Genomic DNA, 15,901 nt, shown 5'->3' on the forward strand with positions numbered 1-15,901 from the left:
GTTGTTCGCTGTCTTCTGCTGTGTGGATTTGAGGGCCAAAGTGAAACAGACAAGCACAGATGATTAGGTGCAGAAAACACAGTCTAATTACACAAAGCAGCGCTGTATGCTAAACCTGCAGGACAGCTAGCTGCTGTCCCGCTCAACCGGCCCGCTTTGATCAAGGGACCAATTATCCCGTCTTCACTTCGCCGCGTAAATGAACTTGTTTGGTGCTTTCAGACAAGAAACAGCTTTCCTCTGCTTCACACGAACATGTGCTTTGCAGCCTCGCTACATAAACCAAACCCGCTTTTCATCAGGACTGACAGTGAGGGGAGAGTTTGAAAGAAGAACTATCTCTGCCGCGGATACAAAGAAGCTTTGCACGACGCCTGAAAACAGTTTCCCCAATTGGAGCGTGTTTCATTGCAGGTACATGGAGAGACAGGGATCAATTAGCTTCAAATGGCTATCCGAAACAACTTCAGCTCAGCGTTGACAGAACAACAACACATGCTGTCAAACCCCAGCAGTCCCTCATAGTTGTAGGCCTTTCAGGGTTTCTGGATAACACACATCAAACACAGAACAACAGGGACTGTCCACTTGATTTTGCAAGTATTTTTACCACTGATTTTCTCTATAGCGATTTCGAAACATTCTTCAATAAGGAGTTGTAAATGTTGAGACACACTAACCAGCTCTATGATAAATCACAACATCACTTTCTGAAGCAAACAGAATAGGAAAATTGTAAAACGCGGAACTAAAATCCCATGAAGAATGGCAGATAATCAAAAATAGGTACAGCTTAAAACATTGACTTTTATCCATTCAAATTTTTTTTAACTTATTTTGATTGCAAAACACTGACGTACATACACGCTAATGGTCAAATGTTTGAAATAATGATACATTTTTAATACCTTTATTCAGTAAGGATGCATTGGATTGATCAAGTGACAGTAAAGACATTTATAATGCTATAAAAGGTTTCTATATTTCAAATGAATGCTGTTCTTTTGAACTTTCTCTTCATCAAAGAATCCTGAAAAATAAAATGTATCACAGTTTCCAAAAAAATATGAAGCAGAGCAACTGTTTTCAACATTGCTTATAATCAGAAATGTTTCTTGAGCAGCAAATCAGCATATTCGAATGATTTCTGAAGGATCATGTGTTACAGAAGACTGGAGTAATGATGCTGAAAATTCAGTTTTGATCACAGAAATTAATTACATTTGAAAATATATTCGAATAGAAAACAGTTATTTTAAATTGTAATAATATTTTTTAATTTTGCTGTATTTACTGTAATTATGATCAAATAAATGCAGCCTTGGTGAGCAGAAGATACTTTTTTCAAAAACATAAAAAAAAAAAAATCTAATTTCAAACTTTTGACCTGTTTATCAATTCCTGAATTGGATTTCAATTAAAACTGAGGTAGCAAACAGAATGCAGAATTGAAATTCATCAAAATAAATTCATGTAACTGTCCTTTTAAACCAGAAAAGCAAAGTTTGTAAAGACTAGATAGAGAGACAGACATTCAATCTGTGTTGAATTTCTGTGAAATGCAATTTAATAAACTAATTTTCTAGTCATCACCATGTAACTTCATGTGCATTATCACACTAATGAATCTGAATTTTGCCCAACCCTGATGGGCAGTGTAGTGTTTCCCTGGGAATTTGCCAGTTAAAAAAATAAATGAATAAAAAAAAAATAATAATAAAATAAAATAAAAAGGCCTATATGGTAGGCCTGTCTATAAACATTTTGTTGTTGTTCTGTTTTTAGTTGCTGAATAATCAAATCATGGCTTATGATTTTTGATCATTTAGTGACAATAATAAGAACTGTTGCATAGTGACACATCCTAGACCAATGTTATAGCACTCAGCAAAACATAGAACCATAAAAAAAAAAAATCCTGGACTTTTAAAGGAAGAGTTCACCTCCACCAGACATCAATTACAAAATGTGCTCTTATATGTGACGTACACTATGCCTTTAAGTGATACATTCTCTGAATTTAAATTTTTTGATGAAGTTTCCCAGGCCTGGTGTCAAAACGAAATGTCAAAGTGCCCCTCAAGCGCTGGAAGTTATTTCTACATCCTCTTGTCTCCTAAACAGAGGCTGTTTGCTGACAGAGGTCACAACCCTTGCCCTCTAATTCAGTTATGCGAGACACACGCTGCTAGGTCAGATTCACAGGGGTGTGAATTCATTATACGATCATGCTGAGAAACGAGAATTAGCATTTTAATTTCAAAACTTTTACAGTAGAATCACGACTGCAGAAGAGGGTTAACAGATGCTTTAGTTGCAAACGCATTTTGATAAATACTGCTTAAAGGAATAGTTCACCCAAAAAAAAAAAAAATTACCGAAAATGCACTCACCCTCAGGCCACCCAAGATGCAGATGAGTTTGTTTCTGCATCAGAACAGATTTGGAGAAATGTAGCATTACATCACTTGCTCAGCAATGGATCCTCTGCAGTGAATAGGTGCCGTCAGAATGAGAGTCCAAACAGCTGATAAAAACATCACAATAACCCACAAGTAATCTACACTATTCCAGTCCATCAGTTAATGTCTTTGTGAGGTGAAAAGCTGTGTGTTTGTAAGAAATAAATCCATAAGCAATGGGTTTTTAATTTTAAACTGTCAATTCAGGTCATAATATGAGTCCATAATCCATAATAACACTTACTCTGGTGAAAAGGTAAATCTCCTTTTTTCCTCTCACATCAAAATCCACTGACATATTTGTTTATATCAGTTTTGGACTGTTTTGGCTTGTAAACAGTGCTTGATCTGTGCATATTTCTCTCGATTCAGACAAGACGACCTTTTCACTGGAGAAAGCATTAATATGAATAGAGGACTCGTATTTTAACCAGAAGCAAGAGTTTACAGTTAAATTACTGTAATGATGGATTTATTTCTTACAAACACAGTTTTTCTCTTCACAAGACATTAACTGATGGACTGGAGTGGTGTGGATTACTTGTGATGTTTTTATCAGCTGTTTGGACTCTCATTCTGACGGCACCCATTCACTGCAGAGCATCCATTGCTGAGCAAGTGATGTAACGCTACATTTCTCCAAATCTGACGAAGAAACAAACTCATCTACATCTTGGATGACCTGAGGAGTCAATTTCAAACAAATTGTCATTTTTAGGTGAACTGCATCATAAAAGTAGTCAGTAATACTTGTGCACTGCAATACAAGTTCTCTGAAATCAAACGATTGTTTTGTCTGAGAAAGACAACAGCTTGACAGCATCTGGAAAAGAACAGCATCTCCTTTTGTGAAAATACAAGTTAGGAAAGATATGGGGTTGAAACTATTCCTTTAATAAAACATACAGTGCTGCTGCATATATTAAATATATGTCACATAAATTGTGTGAATCACTCACTGAATTCAGTCAAACACATAAATGAATCTGGACCTAGAAAAAGGCAGAGTTATTCAACAGACAGTGACAGTATTCCCAAAGGCTGGAACAAAGCACTTTCTGAAGTGTCCTGTGTGCGGCAGACACTTAAAAACCTGCTGGTGGATGTTAATCAAACGCTGAGAGATCTCAGAGCGGCCACTGCAGAAACACACTCCTGCTGACCTGATTAACATAAGCAGCGCTTCTGGGGAATTTATTCATCTCAATAAAACACACAGCTCAAAGTATGAGTGACGGTCTGACAAAACACCTCACAGGAAAATCAGCTTTTCAAACAACTTCTCCAACAAATCAATTCTCCAACATGCGGTTACTTACACTGTGATAGAACAATGGTAACTTCATATCAGCTACCTATCATAAAAAAGATGACTTATTTTGTTATAATGACTGGACGATTGTGCTGAATACGTTTCACCCTAATAACTAAACCAAGAAAGAAGAAATTATATTTTGCATAAGGAAAAAGAAAAAGTTTTTAGGACCACCAAGTATTTCACCATTGAAAATACTGCAAATTACATAAATAAATTAATGTGAATAGCTTTGAAATAGCTAGAAATGCATCCTTGCTGAATAAAAGAATCTCATGCAAATTACATCAATTAATCAATCAATTGCATCCTTGCTGAACAAAAAAAAATCACATGAAATAAATAAATAAATACATTTAATGCTGAACAAGAAGTCTTGCTGAACAAGAGAACCACATAAACAAATACACAAAATTAAAATAAATAAATAAATCAACAAGATAAATAAAATTACAATAACAAAAACTGTCACTATCAGGGTTATTAGCATTACTAAAATTAAAATATGAATTGCAATAAAATAAACATTAGCTGAAATAAAACAATATATATAAAAAAAATGTCTCATTTCAACTAGTTTTAAGTTGAAATACTAAATTAACTAGAAATAAATAAACTAAAACTTAATAAAAACTATAAATACTAAAACTTAACTAAAATTAAAATGAAAACAAAAAACAACAACAAAAAATCTATTCAAAATATGAACAAAAACTATAATATTATAGCAATGATACTAAAATAACACTTGTCAATATGCAAAAAATAATAATAATAAAAAAACAACTTAATTTTCTTAACACAAAACTTCTTTTTATATATGTATTTATCTGTTTAATTTTAGAGTGAAACATGGACATGTTTTTCATCAGGTTCACCCATATGTTTGAGCATATGCATCTGGCTTTATGCTAAGATGTTCTGGGTGTTTGCTAGGCGGTTCTGAGTGGGTTTTAGTGTGTTGCTATGAGGTTTCTAGGTGGTCTTGAGTGAAAAGCGCCCTCCGTACTTGAGTCTCAGTGATATTCTCGTCTCTAAATTTGTCTCGGGTCCCTCCTTCAGTGCAAATCACCAGTTTGTAGGGCTGTGAATCTTTGGGTAGACAGCGAATCGAATCAACTCACGGTTCATAGGTTTTCGATTCGATTCAAGAACGATTTTTGCAAATTCAGAACGATTCAATTTGATTCGATTCACAATTAAATTCAATTCGATTCGATTAACGATTCGATTCTGCATTCTTTAAGTACATTCACAAGCTTATTTAAATGCTTCCCCTAAATTCTTTAAATGCTTAGTCGGGGGGCAAATTACACAGCAGCCTTTATGGTTAGAGAACCATAGGTTAGAGAGAAAAAAAAAACACTTTTGATCATTGTTAGATGCTAGTTTAAAGGGGTCATATGATGTTGCTAAAAATAACATTATTTGGTGTATTTGGTGTAATGAAATGTGTTTATGCGGTTTAAGGTTCAGAAAACACATTATTTCTATTGTACAGGCTATAATATGTATAGGCTAACATTTTATCACACCAGCGGCGTAGCCATCATTTCAGAAGTGACAGAAATGTCAAATACAATTATTTTATGAATGTATTTATGCATGTATGTATGTATTATTATTATTTTTACAATGAATTATTTTCTTATCTCTTACTTTGAATTTGTTATAAGAAATCAAATACACTGCTGGACAATAATCAAACATTTGTAATCTATAATTTTTTCATAATGGCAATTTTATGATTGTTTTATATACTACAAACAATAAATTTTCAGCATAGAATAAGGTAGAAAATATACATTATAGTTTCTGTACTGTAATAAATGATATGTCAATTAGCACTGCATAATTCACAAACTTTATTTATTTATTGTGTTTATTGCTTTATATTCAGCTTAGTTGCAGCGATAGATGCCTTTGTCCATATTAGGCATTTCCTGGCACGTCTTAAGTTCTATGAGCACGAGATCACTTCTCTTTCAGTGCGAAAACTTCATCTCATTTTCATAAAATAAAATGCTATAGTATTTAACTTTTCCTCTCCATCGGCGAATGATGATCCTGAAAGAAAACGCGCCCGATGTCTGTTTGCTATAGCAACAAACGCTATATGCATCTGATTATCAGATAAACCTTGCGCTCTTATTTCAAGGTTGTTGTTAATGATGTGGTTATTTGAACAGTTTCCTTCGTACATTCGGTTGAAGGACATTGTTAAAACACATTTATCATTCAGTGGAACTGTGTGTATGCTTTTGACACATACATTTTTGCTCCGTCCATGCAATAAATGTGCAGCCTTCGACTGCTCAGGTAATGTCGTCGGTATGACCGAGAGACATTGAAAAACTACAGAAAAGTAAAACTACTTCACTTTAGCATTACTGGCCACGAGTACTAAGGAGAGATCACACATCAGCTGCTCAAAAAATGTGTCAATAGTGAGACAAACTGAGCGCGAGCACAATCTTGTGACAGTCACAGGCGGGAAATAGTGGAGCGCGTGAAGGAGAGATGCGAGGCACAAACACTGTTCAAGGTCTCCATTTGTCAAAATCCAGCATTTTTCCAAAAAAACCTGGCGCCTAAAGGGTAAAATCGATTACTGTCCGAAATCGACGATTCACGATTAAAAAATCCATGTTTCAAGATCGATGTATTTGCATAGTCAGGGTTTGTAATCGATTTATCGAGAAAACGAGTGAATCGTTACACCCCTACCAGTTTGCTCTTCTACCAGGGACAAAAATGAATCAAATTGTTCATAAAATTAATGGCACGTCAGAATTTATATTCATTCCACAAACGCAGCAGGACGAGGAAAGATCGCTTAACTTCCCGTTGACACCGGAGCAGCAGCTGTCTACAGCTTTAAGAGCAAGAGTTAAAGCGCAGAGCTCACATCCAGGCCGCTTTCTAAATGTAAGTGCCCTACATTGAGTGGTCTGCAAGGGGAACGGGCCATTTCACAGCTCTCAGCTGGCAACGGGGATCAAACTGCTCTGCGCGGCTCTGCAGGCCTTTCAGGAGAGCTCTAATTTATGTCCGTAACAGATGGAGGAATCAACACACTTTCAAGTCAACAGCAAATCAAAATTGACCCCGTTTACTTTCTTAATGCGCATTCCTGGTCACACCATGCACAATTCATCAGCGTGCGGTTTTAGAGAGGAAAACAGTTGCTGTGATAATCTTATATTATAATGTAATACCGTGCTCTGTATCAGAAACCACTTTTATTTACAAGATCATATTTTTCAAACCAACCAGTCCAACAACCAAACTCAATTCCTGTATGTAACGCCCCCTTCTGACAACGCAATCAATTCCTGACAGATAAAATCAAGTCTCGTACATTCATTCTAGCTGAATTTCCTGTTTCACTCAGAAAAATGTCAGATTACAGAAGAAATATGGCTTGCGGACACTTTTTCTTGTCTTTTTCTCCTTTCTAAAAAGGAGATACTCTTGATACTAATATACTTGAAAGAAAGAAAGAAAGAAAGACACACAAAACCACTTAAACTTTATTTATCAATATTTGTGAACAGCAATACAATATAAAATATATATGCTACCATTCAAAAAAAAAAACGGGGTCAATAAAATGTTTAATGTTTTTGAAGGAAGTTACTTTTGCTCACCAAAGGTTCATTTATTTGATCAAAAATACAGTAACATTTTGAAATATTTTTTACAATTTAAAATAACTATTTTCTATGTGAACATATGTTAAAATTAGTGCTGTCAAACAATTAATCGCGATTAATCGCATCCAAAATGGATGCGATTATATATATTATATTTATTTATAATATAAAATATAAGAATATAAATATATAAATTTATAAACATGTAAATATTTTCAAAATATATACATGCATGTGTATTTATATATACATAATAAATATACACAGTATACACACATATATTATGTAAACAAAAACTTTTAATTTGGATTAATTGCGATTAATTGTTTGACAGCACTATTTAAAATGTAACTTATTCCTGTCATCAAACTATCCAGCATCATTACTCCAGCCTTCATTGTCACATGATCCTTCAGAAATCATTGAAATATGCTGTTTTGCTGCTCAATAAATATTTCTGATTATTATCAGTGCTGAAAACAGTTCAAAAAGTACAGCAGTTATTTGAAATATAAATCTTTTATAACATTATAAATGTCTGTACTGTCACTTTCAATCAATTTAATGCATCCTCGCATAATAAAAGTATTAATTCCTTGAACAAAAACCCTTACCGACCCCAAACTTTTGAACGCTAAGTACAGAAATGCAGTGCTAAACATGCTTTTTATGAACATCTATAGTACAGCATAATTCATATTCCACAGCGAGACAGGCTGTGAAGCGAGACTAAGCTCTGTTTCAGCCGTGTTATCCGTCATTGGCAGGTCGTGGCGTGATGGAGCTGGGATCCGGCTCTCATTGCCTTGCTTGTAGAGATAAGCACAGATTTAATTGATGTCTTCCTCAATTTGAAAGAAGTAACATCATTCAAAACTGTGTTTATCTCTATGCAGTGATTCGTCCGACCGCCGGGGTGCAGCGTGAGCCGACGTGACGTCCTGGAGGAGCTTGAGGAGCTGAGATTGAGTCTCAGTGCAGGAGAAACAACACATGATGTACAAAACCAAGCAAAACAGTAAAATATGCTTCGCAAGATACTTGATTTGCAGCCTTTTGAATACTGTGGATATTACAAGGATTTTAAAGAAACGGTTCACCCAAAAATGAAAATTTGTTGAAAATGTCCTCACCCTCAGGTCATCCAAGATGTAGATGAGTTTGTTTCTTCATCAGAACAGATTTGGAGAAATGTAGCATTTCATCACTTGCTCACCAATGGATCCTCTGCAGTGAATGGGTGCCGTCAGAATGAGAGTCCAAACAGCTGATAAAAACATCACAATAATCCACAAGTAATCCACACCACTCCAGTCCATCAGTTAATGTCTTGTGAAGAGAAAAACTGCGTGTTTGTAAGAAACAAATCCATCATTGGGATGTTTTAACTTTAAACCATTGATTCTCGTCAAAATATGAGTAAATAATCCATAATAACACTTATTCCAGTGAAAAAGTTGTCTGGTCTGAATCAGGAGAGAAATATGCACAGATCAAACACTGTTTACAAGTGAAAACAGTTATATTTAAAAGAAAGAAAGAAAGAAAGAAAGAAAGAAAAACGAGTGTTTTGGTGGATTTTGATGTGAGAGGACAACAGTAGATGGATTTTTTCACTGGCGAAAGCGTTATTATATATTGTGGAATGGTTTAAAGTTAAAACATCCTAATGATGGATTCGTTTTTTACAGACACACAGTTTTCCTCATCACAGGACATTAACTGATGGACTGGAGTGGTGTGGATTACTTGTGGATTATTGTGATGTTTTTATCAGCTGTTTGGACTCTCATTCTGACGGCACCCATTCACTGCAGAGCATCCATTGCTGAGCAAGTGATGAAATGATACATTTCTCCAAATCTGATGAAGAAACAAACTCATCTACATCTTGGATGGCCTGAAGGCAGGGTGCGAATTACTAAAGAAGGCTTGATCCCCCCTGATGGACATCAAAACTAGATCTAGGGAGGGTCAGATAGAAAGACGGCTAGCCTACGTGTAATATGGAGATTGACTTGTAAATATTAATATGCATAATATGGAGATTTACTTGTAAATATTAATATGCATTTCTATAGCCCTGGCTGATTTTAAAATATCATTTTTGGCAGCCCCTGAAATGGGTCGTATTGACATTACCTGAGCGGTTGAAGAATACGCTACAGCGCTCATTCAAAGACGTGATTAGATTCAGTCGAGTGATAAAGTTTACCCTCTTCAAATTAATGCTGTTGAACTGAATTTACGGAGCATTTGCTAAAATAACCATTAACAGCAATACAGCGGTTCTGTCAGATGTGCGTGAAAGCTGCATGTGTTACTATAACAAACACTGCATGTTTTCTTTCAGAATTATCATTGGCTGGTAGAAATACAAAAATAGGTTACATGACAGTTTTTACGTAAAAATGAATATAAGGAAAAGGTGTGAATAATTACATTTTAGACACATTGTCAGTAATTTCACTAATGAAAATAAAGCCCTAGGAGAACTGTTGTGCGTCTTTGATCAACACACAGCGGTGTTTCATTAATGAATCCACGTTTTTAAACGAATCGAGTGAATCAATGATTCAGTGAACCATTCATAAAGGCAGTCACTTGCTTAGTTTCTGAATTTATCGAAACTGAAACCATTTGAACGAATTGATTGAATGAATGATTGAATGACTCACTGACTTAAGACAGGTAGTTGTATATAGAGTAGGGATGGGAAGATTCCCCGATTCGCTCGGTGCATCGGCATAAGAAGTTAACGATGCGATGCATCGGTTTAAAAACGTGCATCGGCTACAAGTTGTCATTTATATCGCGATGCATCGTTTCTAACATAGTTGCATCGGTAAAAACCGATTTATTTATATATATAATTACTAGTGGGTGCGCTATACTTTTATTATTTAGAAAGTAATAATCTGTGACCAATATTTTATATGTAGATTGATTTCTCCTCTCTAAACTGTTTCTCAAGCGCGCTCTCTCATCATTAGAAAGTCATGCAAACATATCCATTTTGCTGTCAGGAGTGGGCGAGGCTGACGTGTGCAATCGAATAGGCGCGCAATAATTGAGTAAAATATACATTTTGCTAAAAAAATTGTTTTTGGACATTAAATGTGTCTTTTGTAGAATTTTAAACCGGTAAATCAAATGTAAGCTAGTAGGATACAGTACTAATTACTATAAGCTCAAATTAGTTAATGTGTGTTTCTTATAGCAGTTAAAATGTAGTCATTTTCTTTATTATTTATTCGATTTTTTTTATTTTTATAATCACTTAACCCTATTTAAAACATAAAAATACTCCCCCTCCCAGTGCTCTGACCCCCCAGATGGTCACTGTGTAATTCACACCCTGCCTGAGGGTGAGGACGTTTTCAGCTAATTTTTTATTTTTGGGTGAACCGTTTCTTTAATGCATATTTTTGGCCACATACAATGAGTTCATATCTCAGCAGGTTTTTCACATTTCAAAAGTGAACTTGAGTGATTTCCATGGTTGTCTACACAGTAAAAAAAAATATTGTGAACGAAACAAAGATGATTAGAGTATGTTTTACAAGAAAATACCATTTCAGTATTTTTTACTGAAATTTTCAGTAAAAATTTCATGTTTAATTTAATGTGTTGCTTGCCACACCTTTTTAATTATTTAAACATTTTTACTAGCAATTTCCGAGTGAAAACTCTTTCTACACCAATGTCTTTTTCAGTGCACATCAGATCTCACTCTTTCATTCAACCTGAGTGTCTCTCTTAAAACGCTTGGCACGCAGAGCCACAAACTCAATCTTGTTCCCTCAACCCTGCTGCTTCTGGAAAAAAAAAAATGGTCAAAAGATTGCAAACCAAGTGAATGAAACTCTCTGGCAGCAGGGAATGATAAACTACTTTAATTCTGTGTGGCTTAATCAAAACTTTCCACACCAACACAACAAGCTTCCCATTCAGTTAGTGGCGCGTAACAGCATGAGGATACAAAAAAAACGTAAAGTGGATTATTTTCCTGAATTCTCATTGGCCCTCATTTTGTTTGATTAATTGCTTTGCATGTTTCCTCCCAATTAGGCTGGTGTTTGCGGCACAAGGCTGCAGAGCACAGGCACGAAATATAAGCTGCTCTAATGAGGGAGAAATGTCAGGCTTTGTGAAGATGCCGCAAACTGGAAAATTGCACCACAGATCTGTAAATGACTTGGCAATTATGGATTGCCTTTGACTGCGCATTGACATTTCAGTGACTAGACTTGAATGCATAATTCGCATGCTTACATGCGGCTGTTGTTTATTCTGTGATAATCACACGAAACCTGTCAGGAACGTCAGGCTCTCAGGAATACTTCACTCTGATTGTGTACAATAATATTTATGCATAACGACGCTAGAATACAGTACTGCTCAGAAGTTGAGTTTTTTCGTATTTTTGAAATAAGTCTTTTCTGCTCATCAAGGCTGCACTTATTTGATTAAAAATACAGTAAAAACAGTAAAATTGTGAAATATTATTACAATTTAAAATAACTGTTGTCTATTGTAATATATTTTAAAATGACATTTATTAATGTGTTGCAAAGCTGAATTTTCAGCATCATTACTCCAGTCTTCAGATGCTAGCAACATGCTAAAAGATACTAGCAACATGGCACATTATGTTAACATGCTAAATCATGCTAGTAAAATGCTAAAACATGCTAGCAACCTTTTAAAAGATGCTAACAAAGTGCTAAATCATGCTAGATGCTAGCAAAGTATTACATCATGTTAACATGCTAAATTGTCAACAACTTAAATCATGGTAGCAAAATGCTAAATCATGCTATCAACAAAGTAAAACAGAGTGCCAAATCATGTTCGAAACATATTACTATCAAAATATCAAATCATGCTAGCAGCATAGTAAAACATACTAAAACCAAAAACAGTGTGCCAAATCATGTTGAAAACATACTAGCAATGTGTTAAATCATGCTGGCAAACTGCTAAAACATTTTAGCTACATGCGCTATATGTGTTAAAAGATGTAGTGTGTTAAATCATGCTAGCTACGTGCTACCAACATGCTAAATCAAACTACCAACATGCTAGCAATGCGCTAAATCATGCTAGCAACATTGTATTGGTTTTCTCTTATTTCTCTGAGTAAAACCTTCAAACTTCAAGCTTTTCAAAGTTATTTTAAACTGTCAGACAAGACTTTGTCAGGCCAACATGAAAATTTGTCATCAGACTAATTGTCATCTTTCAGCCACATAAGAGCTAAAAATCTCTCGCAGTGAGACCAGATTCAAAAAATCTCACGTCACATTGGTCACTCAATTGATCCATACTAATCTAGATCAATCATAGTATGTTTGATGGCGTCACTCAGGCATCATTTGTCGTCTAGAGATGAGCACACGCGAGTCAATCTGCTGTCGCTATCAAATATTGATCAAACAATCAATGAAACATCCAGAGAAAAGCAGTGACAAGCAAACCAACAGCGTTCACATCAATAAACCACAATCAACACCAGAAAGTCTGACGGCCTGGACAACTCGGGGAATAAACAAACTCAGCTCTGTTCTGGAAGACCTCGCAGGATTTAACCTAGTTTGTAAAATGAACACCTTCCACCCTGGAGCTTTATGACAAAAGAGCAAGATGTGTCATTACTGTCAAGACACTTAATAATTAGTCATCAGGTCCTTCTGAAGAGAACTGAGGCTCGAGCTTGTGTCGCTTCTGCAGGCAGGGATCTGTACGTGTGAGAAAGACAAAGGAAAGTGTTTTCTGATTCAGTCCACCTCCGATCCATTTGTTCTTGTTTCATGCCAATGCAAGTCCACTTCCTGATGGGCCGCTGTCACAGAACGCACCGTCTCCCTCATTATTTACTGTAATCAAGGGTTTCCTCAAAAGTGTAGACTGAAATTACAAGCGAAAATCAATAGAAGACATTGACATTTCATTCGTTGGGATGAATGTTACATACATTCGGATTTAATTTGGATGCACACTTCCACATTTGGATGAATACCTGTGTGCCACAACATATTGGCAAGAACTTATTCACCAGCTCTATTTCATTCATTCATTCATTCGTTCATTCATTTTTTTCATTGTACACAAGAGTTTTTAGTTTTGTGTCCAATAAGTACCCCCATTTAAGAATTTAAATTGCTCAGATAAATAAATAAATAAATAAATAAATAAATAAATAAAAATCTATATTTCTCATTAAAATCAAAAACGTTTATAAAAAACATAAATATACAACTATTAAATAACATTTTGTGAAGATAAATTTGTGAAGACAAATAAATAATAAAAATAATCTATAGTAACAAAAAATATGAACATAATATAATTAAAAATATGAAGTTGTATAAATAAATCATATAAAATAAATAATAATAAACAAACAATTAAATAAATGAAGGGAAAAAATCAATAAACATTTTCAGATATAAAATTATTTAATACAATTTTGTGAAGATGCATCTGAAAAATCTACAATACATACATTTGGAAAAGAAGAAAAGTTTGAAAAGCTTAAAATAAATGATATATAATAAATAAATAAAAACTATAATAACAATACAAACAAATAAGAAATAAAACAAAATAAATTCAGATTTTATTAATAATAATTATAATATTTATTAATATTATAAATTAATAATAATAATAATAATAATAATAATAAGTATAACATAATTAAATACAATTGTGTGAATTTGCACCAGAACAACTCTACATAACATACAACACATTTAGAAAAGAGGAAAAGCTTGAATAAATAAATAAAATGTAATTAATAACCAAGAAATAAGCGAACAAAGAAATAAATAATACAAACTATAATAATAACAAAAATATAAATTAATCAACCAATCAATCAATCAATCAATAAACCCAAGGGTAGTCTGCAGAGCTACTAGTAGCAAAGCTGAATGGTCATACATTGGAGTCATATCCGACCTTGAACTGAATGAAGCATTAAGTTTGCGAGCGTCTGGCGTAATCTATCTGCTGTAATAAATGACAATCGATTGCTTGGGACATTCTTTTTAAAAGCTCTTCCCAACAGCTTGCCAAACAGCCCGGTGTAAAAGCTTTTCAAAAGCCCTTCACATTCGCGCATGACCTTCCCGTTACGTGCCTCTCCAAAAATGTCTCTTTTTAAATAAGCCAGGTTATCGGCCACCCGCGTTCAGTGTCTGGTACGAGCCGATTGATTCGTGAGGCCTAATCGAGTGTCTCCACACCGCCTCATCGACACGGAGGAATGGAGCCAATTAACTCTGGCTTTGGGAACGCGGCGAAATCCGCACGCGTGACTGGCAGAAACGTCCAACGAGCATCTCCTGGCATTTATTATGAGTCGTTTGATTTATGCACCACTATCAGGCTCCCCAGAGCGCGTGCGTTCGTCCCGGACAGATGCACGGTGATGGAGTGGAGCGGCTGGACGAGGAGCTATACGATGCTATTGATTACCTGCCTGTATTAGCGCAGCCGCCCATAGAGATGAGAGACTCTTAGCGCTTCTTGAACAAACACAAGCACTCCAGCGCAGGTAATATCAGCCATTAATTAAAGGCTGCTGGCAGCAGACCAAGACTTTTGCCACTAAAGTACCTTTATTAGCATATTGAGGGAAATAACTGGCATCTGGCGCTGTGGAGTGGCTCGCTGCGGCAAGGGTCACCAGGGCCCGACGTGTTTAAGAAGCACCGTGACGGATTTATTTATAATAATAATATATATTGATTTATAATAATAATAATAATAATAATAATAATAATAATACGCTGAAAAAAGTGGTGTAGGGTTTAATTTCAAACAATTTAGAACTTAGAAATTGACAGTAAATTTGAAAAATTAATTAGAAACATCAAGTAAACTTCATATTGAATATGAAATTTTGAAGTCTAAAATAGTACTTTCTTGTAAAATATACTCCAGTAATCTTTGTTGTACTTACAAATTAAAATTAAAATTTTACAGTGTACAATTAATAATTTTTTTTAAAAAATGAATATTACATTTTTTCTTTCTTTTCTTTTATTTGTTTGTTTGTTTTTACTAAAAAATGTAGTTAAAATTTTTAGTAGGGATGCACCGATACCACTTTTTCCAGTACTCGCCCGATACCGATACTTTTATTTTTGGTACTTGCCGATACCGATGCCGATACCTATATTTTTATTACATTTGTAAATTTTTTAAATATTGGGTACAGAAACCAAAAGGAAATGTATAATGTTAGTTGGTTAACTTCATTTATCAAATAGATACAGTCAAACCAAAATTTATTCAGACACCTTCAACATTTCTCACATAACATTCGCTATAGTTTAGAAAATGGTAATAAAACATGACAAGAACTCAGAGTTAAACTGTGTCAGAACAAATTCATCTTGATAATGCTAGAAAATTCTGATAGAAAGGTATGTAATAGATTACAATCAACCAAAAAT

The sequence above is a fragment of the Sinocyclocheilus rhinocerous genome, unplaced genomic scaffold (genome assembly GCF_001515625.1).
Source record: "Sinocyclocheilus rhinocerous isolate Xijiao unplaced genomic scaffold, SAMN03320098_v1.1 scaffold146, whole genome shotgun sequence".
Classification (NCBI taxonomy): Eukaryota; Metazoa; Chordata; class Actinopteri; order Cypriniformes; family Cyprinidae; genus Sinocyclocheilus; species Sinocyclocheilus rhinocerous.